Source organism: Mirounga angustirostris, unplaced genomic scaffold (genome assembly GCF_029215605.1).
Source record: "Mirounga angustirostris isolate CCGP_5_RB_7025 unplaced genomic scaffold, mMirAng1.0.hap1 SCAF_3, whole genome shotgun sequence".
Lineage (NCBI taxonomy): Eukaryota > Metazoa > Chordata > Mammalia > Carnivora > Phocidae > Mirounga > Mirounga angustirostris.
The window spans coordinates 168,247,808-168,271,098 of record NW_026991711.1 but is presented as its reverse complement, the minus strand read 5'-3'; positions in this window follow the sequence as shown (position 1 = coordinate 168,271,098).

The window sequence follows — 23,291 nt, the reverse complement described above, 5'->3', positions numbered from 1 at the left end:
TTTTAGCCAAAGATTGGGAGTGAGGCACTGGGTGGCTCAGGTTAAATGGCTAACTTAGGCTCAGGTCCTGATCTCAGAGTCCTGGGATCCAGCCCTGTGTTGGGCTCCCTGCTCAGCAGGGCCCCTCTACCTCTCCTCCTGCTCGTGCTCTCTCTTTCAAGTAAATAAAATCTTTTTTTTTTTTTAAAGGACTTTGGATGGAGAGAGAGGAAAGGATGAATAAATTAGTATTGCTGCAGCCATGTCTTACCCTTTCTGGAATTCAGAAGATAACCGTAAAGAACTTGAGTTACTATGGGGCGCCTGGGTGGCTCAGTTGGCTAAGCATTTGACTTTTGCTCAGGTCATGATCTTGGGGTCCTGGGATCAACCTTCCTGCTCAGCGGGGAGTCTGCTTGTCCCTCTGCTCCTCCCTGCTCATGTTTTTTTTTTCTCTCTCTCTTTCTTAAATAGATAAAATCTTTTAAAAAGAACATGAGTTATTTTGAAATTAGTTTTAGTGACATGGACTAGTTTTATTGATCAGAACAACATTTTTTTCTTTAAAAGTAGGGACTGTAGTTTCAGTTTTCCATTAGATTGGACACAGCCAGATTTATTTCTGAGTTCTTATTTACAACACAGTGAAAATGATTTTCTGAAGCTAGAAATTCAAAATAAGCACTCTATATTTCCATTATACAATTTATAATAAAAAAATTATATGATTTATATATTTGACCAAACAATGGATGCTTAATAATTATGTGTCATTTAGATTTAAAAAATATTTGAATCTCAAAATGAGTGCAGGTTTTCAGAAGCACCTTTACATGATTTGATGCTTCTTGTTCCCGACAAAGATATTTTCCATAACTCCTAGGACAAAGTTCCAAAGCAGCTAGCCAGGTTTTGTTTGTAATTCACACATATGAAGTGGAGAAAGGAAAGAGGGTATCTCCAGCTTTCAGATTTATTGTTTTTTTTTCTCTAAGCTTTCTTGATCACATGAGTGTATGCGTGTTTAATTGGCATAAACGGGAATCTAGGGATATTCATAAATCACAGCACACTGTCCCTAAAAACCAGGAAAATTGGACAGTTGATGGGAATTTGGGTATAATTAGAAGTAGAAGACAGTTGAATGAATGATTTGGCCTAGTTTTGCATAATCCCAAGAAACCACAATATAAACATCTTATTAAAAAATTATAAATTTGTACCTTCAATGTAAAATCATATTTCTTCAGGTATATAAATAGTACCAAGAGACATACTGTTTTCAAAAATGTTTCCTTGTACAAAATAAACCTGCAGTTTTAAAAATCCAGATAAAATAATAACATTTAAATAAAGTCTGCTTTCATATCTGTGTCACGCAGATAACAAGTAATAACAGACATTAACTCCACAAATGTCTGATATTTATCATGTAAAGCAACAGAAAAATAAAGCAAAAGACATAGAGGGGCATTAATTCATCTTCTAATGTGGATTAGGTTTTGTGTTTGATGCTATTATATACATTTTAATTCCCAAAATAACACCTGCAGTGGTTATTTGTCCCACTTTAAAAGAAAGTAATTAGGCTCAGTGAATTAACATGATTAGATCAAGGTCAGATATTTGATGCATTCGGTTTTTTCCAGAGCATCATAAAAATAGAACCATACAGAATGCACTCTTTTGTGTCCTTTTTTCCCTCTCAGCATTATTTTACCCCTAAAGCCCCATTGAAAACAAAAATGTAGTTCCATTTGATAAAAATCAATGCCAGGATGTGAAACCAAACTTTTCAAATTTCAAAGTTTATGCTGTTTTTTTCTTACTCCAGGGACAGAAAGCTAATGTGTGGCATATCTTTGATCTCTTTAGGAGATATGGATAACAAAACATACAAAAAAGACCTTAATAGCATTGATGATCATGTACAAAGAATTAAAATCAGGTACCACTACTTATCTGCTAGATTGGAAGAAAGAAAAAGTCTCAAAAGCCAAGTTTTGTTAAGGATGTTGGCAATGGGAAACCTGCTGGTGTGAATATATATTGATACAGTAGGTTTTGGAAAACAATTTGGTATTATTCAGTAAGTTGGAAGATTTACATTTTTTTTACAAACCAGCTATTTCACTTACAGGATGTATGTGTGTAACTTAGAGGAACTCTTGCATATGTGTACCAAGATACATGCAAAAAAAAATGTTCTAGAAGGTATTATTTTCAAGAGCCTGGAACTAAAAATAGCTTACAACTACATCAAAAACTAATGATGTAATGTATGTTGATTAACATAACATAATAAAAATAAATAAATAAATAAAAATAAAAATAGCTCACAACTATTGTACCCGAAAACTGAATTTGTCCTAAATATCTATCAAGAGGAGAATGGATCTATGAATTGCTGTATATTCATACAACCCATCTTATATGGTGATGAAAATGAATGAAGTACAGTTATATATGAATGGTTCTCATCAAAATGCTGACTTAAAGGGCATGATACAAGATAATGTGTACAGTATGTTTCATTTATATTAATTTCAAAAACAGGTATGATGTATTGCTCAGACAAGCATCTATAATTGACAAAATTCTAAAGGAAAATCAATAAAATTAATAGTCACAAAGTGAAGATGGAGCCTACCTTTACCTTGAGAAGAAAGAAGTGAGAAGGAAGAAATGAATATTGATTAGCAGGGACTTAGGAAAATGTAAATGTTCTTTTCCTTGACCTGGTTGTTCCATGAGTATTTGCTTTAAAATGATTCTTAAACTTGTACATATTTGTGTGTATGTTATTTCACAAATTTTAAGTGAAAATATTTTTAAAAAACAAACAAAAAAGTGAATTACAAACTTTCCATCCAGAGGCATAGAAAAATTAGATCCCCCTGAAAAAGAACTTCAGTCAATAGTGTGACTAGGGTAAAAACAAGAAAAACAACAAAAACAGAAATAGGAAGATGAAAATCTCTCAATTCATTACAGGAATCTAGAATACCATTTACAAAAGTTAAGCATCTATAGCACTTATGAATATAGATGTAAAAACTAAACATAAAATATTTTAAAACTAAATAGTGTATTAAAAGATTAATTCATTTTGAACATGTTAGATTCATTCCAAAAATTGAAAAAGGAAATTCAACATGAGAAAATCTATTACTGGATGAGTAAATATAATGCCAAAAAATTATTAAAACTCTAAACAAACCAAAAATAGAAACTTCTATTACCTTATACAATGTATCTAACAGAAATCTGACAAATCAGATAAATGTGAACTATGGGAAGTAAGTCATCAAATTCAAGGATAATTAGTGACTCCTGTAATCTCCACTTTTATTTAGCTAGATGCCCTAGCCAATGTAATCAGTAAAGTGAATAAGAGGCATCAATATTCAAAAGGAAAATATTATCATAATTTAAATTCTACATAAGCATTTTCATACAAAATTCACAGAAACAGGTAAAAAAAACTTTTAGAAATAGTAGTTCAACAAAATGGTCAGATATAAGATCTGTAATTTTTTATATATTAATAAAACCAATTTAAGAATGGAAGAAAAATCTCATTCAAAGCGAAATCTATAAGATGTACGGAACAAAGGCAATTCAATGGAGAAAGGATAGTTGTTTCCCCAAATGGTGCAAGAACAATTGGACATCCGTATGAAAAAAATGAACAACTCATATTTCATACCTAACATAAAAGTTAGCTCAAAATGGATGAGAGACACATGCAAAATTTAAAACTTTATAACTTTCTAGAAGAAAACATAGGAGAAAATTTCTGTGACTGTGGGTTAGTTCTTAGATATGACACTGAAAGCGTGATCCATAAAATAAAATTGGATAACTTGGCTCTCATCAAACTTACTCTTCAAAAGTCACCTGTTAAGAGAACGAAAAGATAAGCTACAAACTGGGAGATAATATATACAAATGACATTAGCTGATAAAATATTTTTATTCATACAGGATTTAAAATAATAGTTAAAACTTAGAAAGTGTTTCTCAATCCAACACAGTAGAAAAATTTTTTACTCAGTGTAACGTGTCAGAATGAAGTACCTAACGTATTTCAATATTTTTTTTTTAAGATTTATTTATTTATTTATTTGTCAGAGAGCAAGATTGAGAGTATTATATGATCTCACTGATATGAGGAATTCTTAATCTCAGGAAACAAACTGAGAGTTGCTGGAGTGGTGGGGATTGGGAGGGATGGGGTGGCTGGGTGATAGACATTGGGGAGGGTATGTGCTATGGTGAGTGCTGTGAATTGTGTAAGACTGTTGAATCACAGACCTGTATCTCTGAAACAAATAATACCTTATATGTTAAAAAAAAAAAAACAAAAACAGAAATAGTAGGAAGGGAAAAATGAAGGGGGGGAAATCGGAGGGGGAGACGAACCATGAGAGACTATGGACTTTGAGAAACAAACTGAGGGTTCTAGAGGGGAGGGGGGTGGAGGGATGGGTTAGCCTGGTGATCGGTATTAAAGATGGCACATAATGAATGGAAAAGAAAAAAAAAACTTAAAATGTGTTTCTCAGTCCAACACAGTAGAAAAATTTTTTACTCAGTGTAACGTGTCAGAATGAAGTACCTAATTTCCATTTTCTTTTTTTTAAAGATTGATTGATTGATTGATTGATTTGTCAGAGAGAGAGAGAGAGATTGAGAGCAGGGGGAATGGCAGGCAGAGGGATAAGCAGGATCCCCGCTGAGCAAGAAGTCCGATGTGGGACTCCACATGAGCCAAAGGCAGACACTTAACCGACTGAGCCACCCAGGCATCCCTCAATTTTCAAAACGGATTTTTCTGCTTTTTCTTGATATATATAGACTTCCCACACCTATGATCAGAAGCTGGATTATTATGAACACATACAGGAAAGTCCTGGGTATTTTATAGAGGAAATAGATTATTTTCCTCTTTAACTAATGTAGAAGGAACAGATTTTCTTCTAAATATGAAATAAGAAGACTTGACCACCTCTCATTTGTTTATCTCACTGTAGTAATAATACAAATCCACTTATCCTCTTTAATGTTTTGATAGATTTGAAGTTCCCAAATACCAGGAACTGTTTCTAAAATTTCACATTCTGTCATAGTCATCTAGGTACTGCACAAGGTTGTGGCAAGGACATTATAATTTGGAGTAAATGTACCACAGTAATACTCAAATGAAAATATAAGATGACATTGACAATAGCACCCTCTTCATAAAAAGTGAAATTGTACTCTAGTGTGATGTTAAAAAGAATATAGTGGTTGTTTAATTCATCAAATAACAAAACATTTACCCACAGTTATTGTTTTGTATTATAATTTGGAAACACTTATGTTCAGCAAACACATGAAAAACAATCATTTTTTTAAACATACAGATAATCTTACAGATTCGAGCTGATGTATACGAAGTATGTGAAATGCAATAAAAACATGTTCATACCAGGTTGAAGAGAAAGCAGGCCTGGAGTTTTCTTAAAATGGAAGGACTCCTATAAATTATCATGTTGATTGATTTCAGGTATGAAGATGGTCACAGACTCATTTTGAGAAATTCTTTCATCAGGACAAAAGATAGAATGGGTGATGCTTCTGTGGACTGTTGAAAAGGAGGAGATGGAAGACACACAAAGGAGATAGAGAATCCACTATAATAGCAGCAACTCCTATGCAATAAGGGGGAAATTTGCCATAAACACACCATTTGGAGAAAACTGAAAAGAACACGAAACCTTTGGAAAAAGGGACCATAGGTAATGAAATAAAAGAATGTGATAAAGAGTGGGATTGTAGACACACCAAAAAAGAAAAGAAAAAAAAAAAAAAGCAAATGTGTGTTTTAAAAGGAGTAAGTCAAAAGGTAGAACTTAACTATATGCTTCATACAAATGCTGCAGTTAAAGCCCCAAAGGAGGGAAGTCAAAGAATACAAAAATATGCCAGGCAAATGCTGAGAAAAACAAAGCCCAAATCACCATGGGAATGTCAGGTAAGTTCAAACTGAAGTGTTAAATGAGAAAAAAAAGTCATTGAAAATGATAAAAAGAACAATCCACAATGACAACGTACCAGTCAGACATATTAGTGGACAAAAGAAAAAAAATACTATCGTAAATGTCAAAATAAATCTCAGAATAGTGAGAGACTATAACTCTCCCTTATTAGCCTGTCGTAAATCAAGTAGAAAGAGATTTATGAGAGATGTAGAAAATCTGAATCATAAGATTATTCTGGCTAATCTAAATTGAACACGAAGAATACACTTTTTTTGAAGGACAGGATATAGGGAAACTGAAGAGACTCCATTTTCAGAAAGGCTCCATCTCCAATGTTTTTCTGCTAGGCCCCATTTATTCATGTTCTACATTTCACCTTGCATCTGAATAAACCAAAGAAGCTATGTTCCAAGGGGGAAACAAGAAAGTTAATCCGAGTTTCATCCTAGACCCCCATACACCTGATAAAATCTGTGAAGAACCAGACACCAAACATTTTCTAGGACATTAGCTTTGAACAAACCTTGGCCAATGCTGACATCAATAGTCCCTACTTTTGATGATGTATGAAATAACCCCTATTATTCCCTTGTCACTTGCCTTTGATTGGACCCTATCCTGGATTCCTGAAGGAACACATACCCTAGACCCTGATAGAGTAAACTCCTAACCCCAAGCAATCACAAGACTTACTCTCCTTTTTTTCTGAGTCTCCCAGGCACTCTGTCTTCTATAATCTATCATTTACACTATTCAATAAACTCTGCTTTCACTTCCTCCATCTCACCTTTGATTTCTATCCTGCAGGAAGGCAAGGACCTTCTTGGCTGGCCCCCAGGACCTGTTCTGGGTCCTTAGACTGGCCTGCCATGGAGCATTTCGAGAAAAAAATTGATCATATGCCTATTCAAAAAAAAAAAAGTCACTGAATTCAAAAGGTAGAAATATGACAAATTGTATTCTCAGATACAATGCAATAAAATGATCAAAGTATTTTAAGAATCATTAGAAACAAACTAGAATTTAGCAGATAATCTCTGGGCATTGGATCAATGGATCATTAAATCTTTGGTATATAAGAAAGAATGAAAATACATAAATTAGGGGCACCTGGGTGGCTCAGTAGGATAAGCCATCTGCCTTCTGCTCAGGTCATGATCCCAGGGTCCTGGAATCGACCCCACTTCAGGCTCCCTGCTCAGCAGGGAGCTTGCTTCTCCCTCTCCCTCTGCCTGCAGCTCCCCCTGCTTGAGCACTCTCTCTCTGTCAAATAAATAAAAATAAATAACTTTAAAATCAAAAAAGAACTAGAACAGATCTGTAAAACTAACATTTTGTTTCTGAAAACAAAAAGAAAAAAGTAGCAAAATACAATGATCACCATCCAGCCACATGAGGTAAAAAGAGTAAAAACCTAGGTATACTAAATCAAAATGAGAAATGAATGGGAAATAACCAAATACACTGGGACTATTAAAACAACAAAAAAAAAGTACCATGAAAATTGCAATGCAAATGAATTTCACCATTTGGATAATGCAGATTATTTCTAAGAACCAATAGTATAGAAATCAGCTCTAATCAAGCCAGTTAGAGTTTGTTAACCTTCCCTTACCAAAAAAATCTAAAGCCCCAAATTATAACAAAGATAAATTTTCCTAAACTTAAAAGGAACAAGTTATACCCATACAATTTAAATATTTTATGTGGTAAAAAGTAAAAGAAATCTCCCAATGTTTTATAAAGCCAGAATAACATAGACACCTGAACCTGAAAAGTTACCACACAGAAACCTGTAGATAAATCGCATTTATGAACAGAGAAACAGGAAATCTGAATAAAATATTAGGAGATAGCCCTCAGCAGTAGTTTAGAACTAGAATGAACCACAATGAATATGAATCAATTCTGGGAATACAAATAAAATTTATTTTTTAAGAAATCTTTTCATTTAATTCAACACAAAAGCTAATTGAAAAACATGAAAAAATGTAGGAATAATAAAACATTTCATGTCTCTTAATTATAAAAGTAATGCATAAAAATCAATAGTCTTCTTCAATACAAACAAGTACTCTTAGAGTTGTTGGAGAAAAAATTCCATTAAATTCCTATAGCCGCATAACATAAAACTCTTGGCAAAGTAGATGGCCTAAAGTTCTACAGATTGGAATACCACATCTCTGTGGTCTTTTAAGTTCCGTCCTTTTATTTATTTATTTATTTTTAAAATATTTTATTTATTTGAGAGAGAGAGTGCGCACATGAGAGAGCATGAGCAGGGGGAGGGGCAGAGGGAGAGAAAGAAGCAGGCTCCCCACTGAGCAGGGAGCCAGATGGGGCGCTCCATCCCAGGACCCTGAGATCATGACCTGAGCCGAAGGCAGATGCTAAAACGACTGAGCCACCCAGGTGCCCCAAGGGACGTCCTTTTAAAAAACATCTTTTCAAAAACCCACATATAAAATCAGGAATCAGACAAACATTTCCTTGTTAATGACTCCTATTCAACAACATACTGAAAGTTGTTGTAGTTAGTGCCAAGTGCAAAAAGGCATCAAGATTTCAAAGGAGTAGTTTATGGAGAAAGCATACATGGTTGGGTTTGTTTCCAACACCGGAAACAGAGCTGAGACAGACTCAGGAAGTCTGCCTGAAACGCAAGAAGGCAGAAGGAGCACCTTCCTTTTGAAATGTGGTTACTGTCCTCACAAATACAGAACTAGTGCTGGGAAACACTCAATAATGGGACAATATGGGTTGGAGATACTGGCAGTGAACACCTGTGCCTTGCTCAGCTGGGACTAGAGTTGGGCAAGTGAGGCACTCTCCTAAGGTTAAAAAAAAATGCAAAAGGACACCAAAAACCTCAGGAAGCAAGATAAAGAATATTAATGCAAAAACCCATGGTAAACAAAATAGCAAATTTCAAATGAAGTCTAGGTCCAACCACGGACTCAAATGACTCACCGCGCTCCCTTCACCCCATCGCAACTCTGTTGGGTGAGAAGGTACTGGGAATTTCAGAAACAGGAGGAGAGTTCCTGCAGTCGGATTTTGCAGGTGTGGGATGTCATGCCCAGACGAGACTTGAAGGTGTTGCCCAGCTGCTGCTGGTTCTCTTGATTAATGGAGGGGCCCACTTGGAGGCCCAGGCCTCTGAGGAGAAACGATGCCCAGCTGGTGATCGTATCATGAGGGAGACTATTAATGAAACTGTTTTTCTGGTGATATATGGGGAAAAAATTTTTTTAACTAGAAATGGGAGCAAATTGCAGCTGTCAGGATGAAGAAACTCTTGGGGAAGAGGTACAGGAACAAGCAAAACCAGGGAAAGAGTATCTCTTCTCTGGTTTTCAAATCCCCTCTAGTAATTCCAGTTAATAAACTCAGGCTGGGCGCCATCTGACCACATAGAAATACCCCAGATCCAGCATCATGAATCAGAGCATAGAAATGTAGGTCTGGAGTGGAAAATCAATAACTTAATGACAAATACTTTGAGCTTGACAGTGATCAATGGAAGGTGGAGGAAGGAACGATGGGACACCCAGACTGAGACCTTCAGAGATGTTGCATTTTTCTGCTTACTCTCATGTACTTCTGCCACCTGCCATGAAGAGGTGCCCTGGGTTTCAGGAGAATGAGGAGACACATGGAACAGACCTGAGCCCAACACACAGTCTGGGACTAGGCTGGCTGAATCAGCCAAACTCCACTGGACCCACAGACCTATGAGTAAGGAAAATAAATTTCTTTTGGTTATGAACTACTGAGATTTTGTGACAGTCTGTTACACTTCAAAAATTAAATAACATGCTCACTTTCTTATCTGTAAATTGGGTTTAATGATAACACTTATTTTTCAGGCTTAGTGGGACATCTGCTGACATAATGTAATACAAAAGGGGACATGAATTATAAAAACAGAAAAAGTATCTCACAATATTCAAGGGAGCCTCATTTAATATATTCAATTCTGGCTTTGGGCCATTTCTTTGACTGCTCCTTTTTTCTTTTAAGTGTAAAGGTCAGTGGTATTAAATACATTCATAATGTTGTGTAACCATCACCACCACCTCCAAAACTCTCTCATCTTGTTAAACTAAAACTCTCTACCCATTAAATGATAAGTTCCTTTTTCTCTCTACCCCTAGGCCCTGGCAAGCAATATTCTACTTTCTGTCTCTATAATTTTGACTCTTCAAGTATCTCATATAAGTAGAGTCATACAGTATTTATCTTTTTGTAACTGGTTTATTTCACTGAGCATAATGTCTTCAAGTTTCATCCATGTTGTGGCATATGTCAGTTTCGTTCCTTTTTATGGCTGAATAATACTCCAATAATACTGTCAAATTATTTTCCACAGCATCTGCACAATTTTACATTCTCATCCACAGTTTATTTTCATTCTTACAAACACTTGCTATTTTGTTTTTGATATAGCCATCTTGGTGGATGGAAGGTGGCACCTCAATCCAGTTTTGATTTGCATTTCCCTAATGATTGTGATATTGAGCATCTTTTCATGTGCTTATTGGCCATTGTACATCTTATCTGAAGAAATGTCTATTCAAGTCCTTTGCCCATTTTTCACCTCTTCCTTTTGACTGGGAAATGTGGAAGAGTCTAGGGTCCATTTAAAGTAGTGAGAAATCCACCTGAATGGAAGTTGGTGTATTTTATCTTTGTCATGCCTTGGATAAATTACATAATCTCCATCTCTTCCTCAGAAATTTAGTTTTCTGATCTGCAGTTAGTGTGCAGATATACAAAGCATATACAAAGCTTTATAAAATCTAAAACAACACACATGGAAGCCTTTATTGTACACAACTTCAAAATTTAGACTTCATAACAAGAAGAAAATATTTAAAGAAAGATCCAAGTCTCATTTTTAGCAAATGTAGTTGTGGCTCTTGCTCTATTTAACTGAGCATTGGTTCCCAAAGTAGTTTTCTGCTTAAATAGGATAATCAATTTCTTAAATGAAATGAAATGACTTAAATTTCTTCTTCAGGGCAGAGGCATTAATAACTTTTTTGGTCAACTACCTTCTCATTTCCAACATTGACCCCCCACACTCTCATTATTTTACCCTACTCAGTATGGGTAGTAATTTTCTGAAGTGTCTTCTTTTCCTGAGATTAATGTGAATTTGTGCAAATCTGCCACATCTATGTTCAGTTGTTAATGATGCCAAACAAAGCTCTGAAGTAACAACAGAATACTTTATATGTGGAACTAAAAACACTTTCTACATTTCACCTTTTGCTCAAAACTGGCACTAAATAATATTATTCACAAATGAAATAAAGGCTTTCAGCAGCTTAAAGGATGCTTCATGAATATGAATTATGTTCTTTCATTGTTATCATGGATATTGGTGGTTTGAGGCAAATACACAACTTGTTCTTGCATAATCATACTGTATAGTTTACATAAATGAGTTGATTAGGTTTTACAGAATTATGTAGTTTTGTTCTGCATCAACTTGAGCAGCACTTAAAGAAACAAACTCTATCAACAGCATTATAAGAGGTCTAAACACTATAATTTCATAAAAACACCAAAAAGGGCACAAAAATAGACACATAGATCAATGGAACAGGATAGAGAGCTCAGAAATAAACCCACACTTAGATGGTCAATTAATCTACAGCAAAGGAGGCAAAAATATACAGTGGGGAAACAGCAGTCTCTTCAAGTGGTGCTGGAAAAACTGGACTACTTCCTTTGTCTTCTTTCTTTCCTTCTTTCTCTCTCTCTCTCTCTCTCTTTCCAGTATAGTCAACATACAGTGTTATACTAGTTACAGGTATACAATATAGTGTTTCAACAATTCTATACATTGACACTGAATTACTTTCTCACACCATACACAAAAATAAACTTGAAATGGATTAAAGGTCTAAGTTCAAAACCTGAAACCATAAAACTCCTTGAAGAAAACATAGGCAGTAATCTCTTATTCATTGGCTTTAGCAACATATTTATGGATATGTCTCCTCAGGCAAGGGAAACAAAAGCTAAAATAAACTATTGGGACTATTTCAAAATAAAAAACTTCTGCACAGCAAAGGAAACCATTAATAAAACAAAAAGGCAGCCTACTGAATGAGAGAAGATATTTGCAAATGATCTATCTGATAAGGAGTTAATGTCCAAAATAAAGACTTTTACAACTCAAACCCCAAAATAATTCAATTAAAGAATGGACAGAGGACCTGAATAGATATTTTCCAAAAAATACATACAGATGGTCGATAGACACACAAAAAGATACTCAGCATCACTAATCATCAAGAAAATGCAAATCGAAACCACCATGAGATACCACCACTTCACACCAGGCAAGGATGCAGAGAAAAGGGAATCCTCATGGTGGGAATGTAAACTGATGCAAACACTGTGGAGAACAATATGGAGATTCCTCAAAAAATCAAAAATGAAACTATCATGTGATTCAGTAATTCCACTATGGGGTTATTTACCCAAAGAAAACAAAAACACTAATTCAAAAAGATATATGCACCCCTGCATTTACTGCATCATTATTTACAATAGCCAAGACATGGAAGCCACCCAAGTGTCCATCAATAGATGAGTGGATGAAGATGTGAGATATATACGATCTATAATGGAATATTCCTCAGCCATAAAAAAAGAATGAGGTCTTGCCATTTGCAACAACATGGATAGATCTAGGGGGGGATATGCTAAGTGAAATAAGTCAGAGAAAGACAAATACCATATGATTTCACTTATATGTGGAATCTAAAAAACAAAACAAAGAAACAAACAAAAACAGGAACAGACTCATAAATACAGAGAACAAACTAATGGTTGTCAGAGGGGAGGGAAGTGGGAGGATGGGCTAAATGGGTGAAGGAGATTAAGCAGTACAAAATTCCAGTTATGAAATAAATAAGTCATGGAGATGAAAAGTACAGTATAGAGAATATAGTTGATAATATTAAAATAACATTGTATGGGGACACATGGTAACCATACTTAACCATGGTGAGCACTGGATAATGTATAGAATGGTCAAATCACTATGTTGTAACCTGAAACTAATGTAACATTGTATGTCAACTGTACTTCCACAATAAAAAAAAATTTAATGCCAAACAGGGGAATTTAAGTGTCAGAGGGCCTATAATATGTGGCAAAAAGAAATAAAGAAAATCTATGTACATATTTCTCTGCCTCGTTTTCCTCATCAGGAAAAGGGAATATAAATGTTAACTGCTAGTGCTTTTTATGCACCAGGCATGTTTCCTGGTGTTTGACAAGTATCACTCCATCTAACCCTCCCAGAAACCAATGAGGGTTCAATAACTTACCCAAGATTACAGCATTCTCTCTCCCTAATGCCTCTTCTGAAACGCACAGCATCCTGTCTGCTCCTGGGGTTTAGTTCACACAGGTCACCTTATTGACTGTGTTTCTGTCAAAAAGGCCTGTTTGGATCAAGTTATTCTCACTACTACATCTATGCACATGGAATTATATACCCCCGGCCCAAGACCCTGAGAAGTCATGAGGGTATGTGAGGCCCATATTCAGGGCAGGACAATAAAGACAGTTAAGTGGATAGTCCTAAAAGCAGCTTTTAATTTGTTTGGGATTTTCATTTATTTGGCAGGGAGAAAGGATTGCAACAGAGGGGAAGAAGTAGGGAGTCCAATATAGCTGAATTATTTCAGGCACAATGGTATTACTGTTGTGAGATTAAGAAAAAAAAGATTAACCTGGGATTATTACAAATAGAGTCATGGCATACCAACAAACTGGAAGCAAAACAAAAAGTAAAAGAAAAACCAAAGTTAAGTACAAGTTCTTGAGTCTAGGGTCCTGAAAAAGCACTTTTGAAGAGAGGAGATAGTTTGTGTGTATGTGTAATGTGTGTATGTGTATGTATATGTGTATGTATGTACATATGTACACACTTCGTACAAACCACAATATTTGCTTAATTGAAGTATCCTATTCCCCAACTACACCAAATAGCAAACCAAACCAAAACAAACATGATTCTGTTTTCAGGGGTAAATCTTCATATTGCCAGTCTTCTGATAAAATATATATAGTGCTTCTAAGATAGAAAACTATTTTAATTTTGTAAAATGTAAATACACAATTGAGGATTTGTGTGTGTGAGCTTAATTAATCTTGCAATAGTATTGGTCAGAAGAAATACTTCTATTTCCGGGAGTATTTTCTTTAGAAAAATATGGGTAGTAGGATAAAAGATTAACACCTAATTTTTTTTTATAAAGATTTTATTTATTTATTTATTTGAGAGAGAGACACACAGCGAGAGAGGGAACACAAGCAGGGGGAGTGGGAGAGGGAGAAGCAGGCTTCCTGCTGAGCAGGGAGCCAGATGCAGGGCTCAATCCCAGGACCCTGGGATCATGACCTGAGCCGAAGGCAGACGCTTAATGACTGAGCCACCCAGGCACCCCATTAACACCTAATTTTTAATGAGTGATCTATAGGAATCCTTGCTTGCTTTATGAAAAGAACAGAAAGGATAATTTAAATAAATTTCCTATTTTCTTCTGGATCCAAAAACAATCAGAGAAAAGTTAAATATAACAATTCCTCTTAATTAAATTGAAAATAAATAAAGGCTTTGTTTAGTTTAACTTTTGTCAAAATTTTCCAAGTATACTGGCATATCATAATGTATTTCTTCTCTCTCCCGGCAAAGCCAAAATGTTATAAACATAGACTAATTGAGAAAAACTTCAGCCAAGGTATAAAAGTGATTGTTTTCTTGAAGGCATTGATGCTTCTTGATGTTCATTCATTGTTTCAAAAAAAAAAAAAAGTATCCCTTTTTTAGGTTCAAAGTAAAAAGATAAAAATTTTAATGAAAATACATGAAAAATATAACAGTGATTCAAGCAAGGCCCAAAAATGATGGGCTTTTGTACTGAGAAAAATATATGTATATACAATCATCTTTTTTCTATTTCACTGTTTTATCTTGGTGATGATGATATATTAAATATGTAATATGAATTGAAATACAGATACAAAAGTTCTTGTCCCTTTAAAAATGTAAGGAGTAGCTCTGGGTAATGTAGGTTGATTTATCCTATGCTAAAGTCAAAGTAGCAGCTGTTCTCAACTCAGGAGGCAAATGAGCAGCAAAGACTCTCTAAGGCCAAGCCCTTCTTCAGAGTCTTTGGCATCCTGCAGAATAATCAAAGTAAGCTGTAACGCAGATGCAACAGTAGTATATTTGCCACAGGAAAGAAGTTTAGAACATCAAATATATCAATGTGAAAGCATATTTTCTATGGGCTTTCCAACCAGTTGGAGAGATTTACAGAAATCAGTAGGGGGAAAAAACCCCACATACTTTTAGAGATAAGCTTACCTTGGTTTCCAAAAGTGTAGATTGGCACTTTAGGGAAATTTCTGGAGATGGTGGTTCATGGAGAGAGAACTGATCGCTAGCTCTCTTCTCATTTCTGTGGCCTCCTTTGGAGTCAGGGAAGGACAAAGTACAGCAGGGATTCTATCTGAATTGAAACTGTAGTTGGGAGGAAAAAAAGATGAATTTAGAAGGAAACAACATTCACACACACACACACACATACACACAAATCTAGGTCTGGAAAGAGACAATTGGGGTAATTGGTAATCGGGGTGTTTAATCAGAATCCCCTTTACCTGTGAGTTGTGTTTAGGTTGCCTGAGCTGCTGTGTCGAAACTCAAACAGGCCTTCAGACTCTCTCTAGCATTTCTTTTTTAAGTTTGAATTCCTTTGTGTATATAAGGATTTTACACCTTGAAAATGGAAGTGAAGCATTCATGCTTGTTTCTTTAGCAAAGTCAAATTTTAAACAGCATCATCTCTTGGGGAGAGAATGATTCTATTTCCTAATTTTATTTGCTTGATTAAAATGTTTGGTTTATTTCCTCTCATTCTTGAGAAACACATTTCAGTTCTTTTCTCCAGAGATTACGGAGATAGAAGCAAAGAAAGGCAAATCCACTCTTGCAGTCTCTCCCTGTGCTATAGCAAATTACCCGAGAGCTGCTTTATAGCTAAACTGTGAAGAGAAATGCTTCTAAGCAAGCTGACGGAGGCAGGGGATAGGCTTTCTCCTGTGGGAAGTCTCCAGGGATGGAACATCCTTCGGTTCCTTAATAACCATCCTCCTATACAACAATCCAGCTAACATCTTGGAACTGTGTTTGAACTCTCTTTTAGTTCAATTAAACACTTTTATTTCAAAACTACACTAATGAAATCTGTAGTATAATTAGGGGTTAAATAATTCCATTGATTTAGCACTAAGCCTATGAAAAAAAGCCCTTAAATCTTTATATTTGTGACTTCCCATTTTTATATTTAAATTTCAAAAAATGTCAGTCTTGTCATTTTGCAAATAATGATTGTCCTGATTCAATTCTGGCCACTGTATTGTCTTGTTGCCTTTTAAACTGTGTTCCAAATGACCACCACTCTTCCCTTCCCTGGGACATATAGCTAATAAACTAATTAGCTGCATGGGAGCCCTAATGCTAAGCTACTGGCTACAAGTTCTAGAGTGGTGGGGGGGTCAGCAAAAAGAAAATTGACACAAAGAGTAAAATAGAAATTGCAACATGTACTCTGATGTTATAAATGCAACGGACTGTGTGTTCCAGGCAGGTGGGGAGGGGGGGGAACCTAAACTATAATAGAGATTTACACTGAAATTTATATCCATGATTGGGGAAAATAGAAATATTGGCTGTAGACAACACCCTTTCAGGAAGGTTAATGAATTTTTTTAACCTGGATGTGTTAATGTACTTCGAGCCACAGTATAGAGAAAATGTGCACTTCAACAGAAAATTATGCATTGTCTGTAGCTCACTCTTCTGGTCTTTATGATTCTATGGGAGCTATTTTGCACCTTTGTACATTATCAATAGCTGATAACAATGCAAAATAATTCTTGTCTACTGGCATGGAAATTCTCTTCTTTCCAACAGAGGTTCAGTGGACTTTCCTAGCTAGTTTTGTCTTCATTTATGTATTCCCTTCAATATTCTTTTAAATAACTTTGTACTTTTTGGACTTTTCTTTGGAACTAGTTCTAACACCTTACAGATGTCCTCATTAATGAGTTAAAGAAAATCTTTAACTTGTGTTCACTAATCTGTACAAGATGTGTACAAGAGTCCTGATTTTACCCTCTTTTGAAAATAGTCTTTTAACAGTAGGAAGATACTAAACAAATAACATAAAAGTCATAGGAGCTTACTTTGACAAAATTTAAGCAAAACAGTCTCATTTAAATGTGGATTCTGCCCATGCATACTCTTTTGGCTTTAGAACACTTGCTACACTCTGTCCATTGCAGTTATTTGCATACTCCACTACTGCCCTCAACCAGGATTGTGTAGTGGGCATTTTTTAGTTGCCAGCTTAGTCCCGGTATCACTATTCCCTTCCTCTTTGTCTATAGCACCCAGATTTTCCTTTAAGAACCTGCCCTCCTCCATTGTGTAATGCCCATGACAAGTGGCTAGGATGGTCCCCATGCAGAACTTCAGGTGTCAGCCCTAATTGGTCTAAGACAAGTAGCACATTCCCATCCTCTTTGTCATTAGTAGTTGGTTCATGGATGGGCAAATGAACCAAAGTTAGCTTATAAAGGCAAAACTCAGGTCTTCATTCAATGTCTGGAGAGAAAACAAGTTGTTTGGTGAGCTATTGGCAGAATATCAGCTGGTCCAGGAGGAAAGATATTTTTACAATGAAGCTGACATTCTGAAAGGTGGAGTGGAGAGAAAACAAAAACAAATAAACAAAAACAGTCCCCAGATTCTTGTTGACTTTGCTGAGCCACTGTGTCAAACCACCCTGGTATTTGCTTTTCTTCTTGGTTTTGCAATCACGAGTCAATACAATTTCCTTATTTTTTTAGGCAGTTTGAGTTGGTTTCTATTTACTTCTACCATAACATCTCCTATATTAATCAAATTGTGAGATTTCTGAGATTAGAACCTCTGATTTTCTTAATGCCTCCTATAGCATAAGATGTCTCACAAAGAGGCACTCAAAAATGCTTTTGAATTGTATCATCTTTTTTAAAAATTTTCAAATCCTTAAATCAAGGATTTGAAGAAAGGATTTGCTTTTTCCAATTTTTACACTCTGTTCCATTTCTGGTGTCTTTTAATATTTTAAAGCCTATTTATTATCTCTTGCCTGTATCTCATCTCTCATTTCCACTCATATTTGCTCCATTAATTGTGTATAAAGTATCTTTTCATTCCTTTGGCTCTTACTTCAGGCATTGTGGTTTTTACTATTTAAAAAAGCATTGATACTGTTTCCAGCTGGATTATGAAATCTTGTCCTAACTGCCAATGCTCTTCTAGAGTGCAGTACAACCCAGAGGCAGTCAGTGGAAAACAGCCAAACCGAGCTAATCCATTTATCACTTTATTGATGCCTCATGTGATCCCTAATTTCTTTTCCAATGGTACTTATTTCATTAGATTTGTCAGTAGAATATATCTAACTTGATCTTCATCAACCAATGTTTTAGAAGAAAAGAACATTCTCAAACTCATCTATCTGAAATGAAGCTTCACAATTGTATAATTAGGTAAATTAGAAGGGCAGTTTTGTAATGATGTATTGTATGGTGACTAACATAATAAAATAAAATAAAGTTTAAAAAAAATAAGGGCAGTTTTGAGGGCCAGATAAAAATACTTGTTACAACAAAAAAATTCTCATATCTGTTGATTGTGACATTCATCTATTTTATCAAATTGAAATATCTGCATTGTTTACAGTAGGGGGGAACCACTGAAATTTCCATCAAAAGGATGATGGCTTAATATTTTAGACCAGATGCTGACTATATAAAGGGACAACGGCCAGACTATATATGACAATAGAACTCTGACCCAAGCAGCAACCTCTGCAGCCATCAGCCCAGAATGGTCAGGACTTAGTGACTGCCAACTTCCTCATTTTTTTTGGTCCATTCTTGCTACTCGGGACCAACCAGAGGAAGTCAAATATGCTCCCAAACCAATCACATCACCCTTCCAGTTAATCTGCCTCCAGCTTCTCCACCTTTACAACCTCCAATCCTAGTGTTCATAAAGCCTTGCCTTTTTGTCACTCTAAAACTTTCCCACTCCTCTGCCTGCCTTTGAGCCTCTGCGAAATACAAGTAATAGTAGATAACTCCCTTGCTCTGGAAAGCTCTGAATAGATTCTGTTTGTTCTCATTTGGCCCTAAAAAGAGTCATTTGCCCTCACGACAGTAAACCAAGATTTAACTGCAGTTTCAACCTTCCCCAGAAATGTTACCTTTAAACAGTCAATCTGAAATTTCCTGATCAGTATTAGTGAGGTCATCTGCATAATAAGACCCCTTCCCATTCCCATTCCCCCCATAAAGAAGATGACCAGACCTGAAAAAAATCTTTCTTTTTGCTAACAACCTCCTTGACCCACCCTCCTCATGCCTACAAAAACGTTTCACTTTGTACAGCTCCTCTGAATACCTGTCCATTTACTAGAAGGGATGCTGCTCCCCATTCATGAATCATTGAATAAACCCAATTAATCTTCAAATTTTTCAGTTAAATTTTTGTTCTCTAAAAGACAACAGAGGAAGTTTGTTTTCTAAAACTGAAAAAAAAAATCAGGAGACATAAGGGGCAAGTTCTTTAGGATAAGTCTTTCCAAGGCCCTGAGCCTTCAAATGAGACATTTTTTGATACATGTTAGGCAATGTCATTTTAAATTAAGTTGTTGCCCTTTGTGCTTACATTTCAGTGATTAAAAAAACCCCACAAAACACTTGGCTTCTCTGTGAGAGGCCAAGCAATAACAGGAAGGTCCTTGGTCCTTGTTCTTCAAACAACATATCATATGCACAAAACAAAATAGTATCAAGCCACTTCTGTAAGAGTTTGTGATTTTATTGGCTTTTCTTAGAGATTTACTTAAATTGCGCCTTTTCTTTTACGAAGTAAAATTCATGCCATTTTTATTTCATAGTGGGCAGAGAACTGGAAAACAGATCATTGTTTAGCACAATATTTCCTAGCATATGCCCTACATTTAAACAATAATTTGGCCCAATTTTGGAGACAGTCTGTGACCTTCATGGCTGGAGGTTCAGATGAGGGTGAATGTACACAAATTTCCTTCTCGGCTTATGAACAATGATTAACATTGCAGGCAGAATGGAGGATCAGAGTAACTAGGTGGTTTTATTTGGCTTTATTCTCGGATTCTTTTGAAAACAACAAAAGATCTTCTGCCATATCCAGCTTTTCTCAGTCTATGAGGACAAATCATCCCAGTGATAATATTTTGTATAAATCACAATGAGAAGTATCTTAAACAAATGCCCAAAGCATTACATAGATATTGATGAAGAATAATCAAGAAACTGGGAAGAACCTAGAAAACTTTGCCCTGAAAATTACAGAACCAGAGGCCTGAGCAGCTCCTCTGGACCTGGAGGTTTAGTGGGTTAGAGAGAGAGAGGACTGAGCCGGGGGGAGACAGAAAAACCTGGAAGCAACAAATTGCTGGTCAAAGTTTTTAAAGCTTGGTTCAAAGTTCTTAAAGCTCAGTTTATGGATTCATCCTGGTGGCAAAAAGTACCCAGGCATTTCACAAAATTCAAAATCAAAAATGTCAAATGCTTTGCTCTCTGAATCACTTTATTTTCTGGTTCGTATAATTTATATGCAAACAAAGAGGAATCGAAAAAATGATTTATTTTTTTCAGGCAAGACGTGATCTTTAGAAACTTGCCATATGCCAGCCAGAGTGTTGGAATTAATTGCAGACTTGGCAGTTTGGTGAGAACCTCAAACAGTACACTGACATTGGAGAAGGATGTGTAGCTCTTCAAAGACAGAAACCTAAATCTCCTCCAATGTTACCAGTCAGTGGAGTTTGAGGCAACAAAACAAACCACTAGATGCCTTTCACCTCATTGAGAGATCAAAAAAATTATCATCCTTACCTGTAGGAATTAATAAGGAACAAAAATTTTTTAAAAAATTCTTTGAAGAATGCTATTATGCCAGTGAATCCCAAAGAGTTCCAAAGGAATTACAAGGTTTGGTGAAAATTTTCTAGAGCTTATTGCACAAAAAATGTTGTTGCAAATATATTTAATGACTCGCAGCACCCAAGACCTCTGGATATGATCACCGCATGAAGTTCCATAAAACGATTTTGGAGGGTCTCAGCACTTCATCAAAAAATTGAAAACTGTTTTTTATTATTATTTGGGTCTTTATTAAAGAAAATTGAGATATTGTTCCTCCAATATTATTTACACTGTGATCTCTGAGTGTGAGAGTGGGGGAAAAAATGAGAGAATGAATGACGGAGAAAGAAGAACACCTTTTGGTGGGTAAAATATGAAATAGTTGGCTGACATTTTCATTTGATGGAAGTCTTCCCTTTTTTCCTCTTCTGACTTTTCTTTCCTTTAGGACATGAAATTTCAAACAAAAGCAAAAACAAAAAACCTTGATCTATTTTCTTAACCTACTGAAGATAAAATCTGTTTCCTTTAAAGAGTGTCTCATAAGGAAACACAAGTTAACCTGGCAGTGGTTTGGAACAATTGACTCACCATTTTGAAAAATAAATTAGATGCCTGCCTTACCAAAAAAAATGTCTTTTGATCTGAGGGGAAAGATCTGTAGTTAGAATCTGCCTAAGCATAGTGACAAGTGAGTTTCATCTCAGGCAAAAGCGTGGTTAAGCAGTGTTATCTAAGGCCACAAGCGCATGCAGAAGAAAAACAAGGGCAGAAATAGAAATACACTCAGAACACTTTTTCCGCACTCAAAGTACACAGCAAATCACATTCACGATATTTATTGAAATACACTCTGTTTTCCGGGACAGTTAATACCAAATAAAACTAAAAATTAGAAAAGTTTCAATAAAGCGGAAATATGACGACAGCATGAGTTACAATAATGTTTTGCTTTCACAAATAAATGATGTATTAGTTTCTAGAACTGCCATAACAAGATGCCACAAACTAAGTACCCTAGGTTAAGGGTGTGTGGTTGGCTCAGTTGGTAGAGCATGTAACTTTCGATCTCGGGGTTGTGAGTTGGAGCTCCACAAGGGTGTATGGCCTGCTTAAAAAACTAAATAAATAAAACAACTAAGTAGCTTAAACAACAGAAAGTTATTGTCTCACAGTTCTTCATAATACAAGTCCAAGGTCAAGGTGTCAGCAGGATTGATTTCTTCGGAATGCTATGGGGAGAAGCTGTTCCATGCCTCTCCTTACCTTCTGGTGGTTCGCTCTTAATCTTTGGCATTCTTAGAATTGTAGACACAGTATTCCAATCTCTGCCTCTATGTTCACATGGCGTTCTCCCAAAGTGGGTGTCTGTCTCTCTGTCTGAATTTCCCCTTTAATAAAGACACCAGTCATATTATCTTAGAGCTCACCCTATTGGCCTATCTTAATTTGATTGTCTGCAAAGACCCTATTTTCAAATAAGTACATTCACAGGTACTGAAAGTTAGGACTTTGGGGAAACATAATTCAACCATGATATATTATTGCTTATTTATAGTGACCCTAAGAGTCAACCAATTTGCTAATTAGATTGATTAATAATTAATTGATTGTTAATCATTAATTTATCTTTCCACAGACCTTCAGGTGGTCAGGGAAAGAAACTTGAGTAAGAAGAAGACTTTACAATAGAAACCCTTTCGGGGCGCCTGGGTGGCTCAGTTGGTTAAGCAACTGCCTTCGGCTCAGGTCATGATCCTGGAGTCCCGGGATCAAGTCCCACATCGGGCTCCCTGCTCGGCGGGGGGTCTGCTTCTCCTTCTGACCCTCTTCCCTCTCGTGCTCTCTGTCTCTCATTCTCTCTCTCTCAAATAAATAAATAAAATCTTAAAAAAAAAAAAACAATAGAAACCCTTTCAGCATTTGATTATTGGGGGGCATGTATGTTTCTCCAGGCTTGCCAGCAGAGCTGCAACTTTGTCTTCTTCAAGCAGGGGCATCAAAGAGGATCATGAGCTCTTAGAAACCACAAGCTACAGCACAGGTAGCAAGCATGTTGTAGAGCTTAATGTGTTCAACAGATCACAGGGAAGCCAATATAGCTTGAAAATGATTGAGTCTGTGAGTTGTCTGCACTGCATAATAAAAACTGCGGAAAGAGGCACAAAAACATTTATTTCCAGGGTTCTACTTTTTTTTAATTTGGGGGCAAAAAAAATCTAT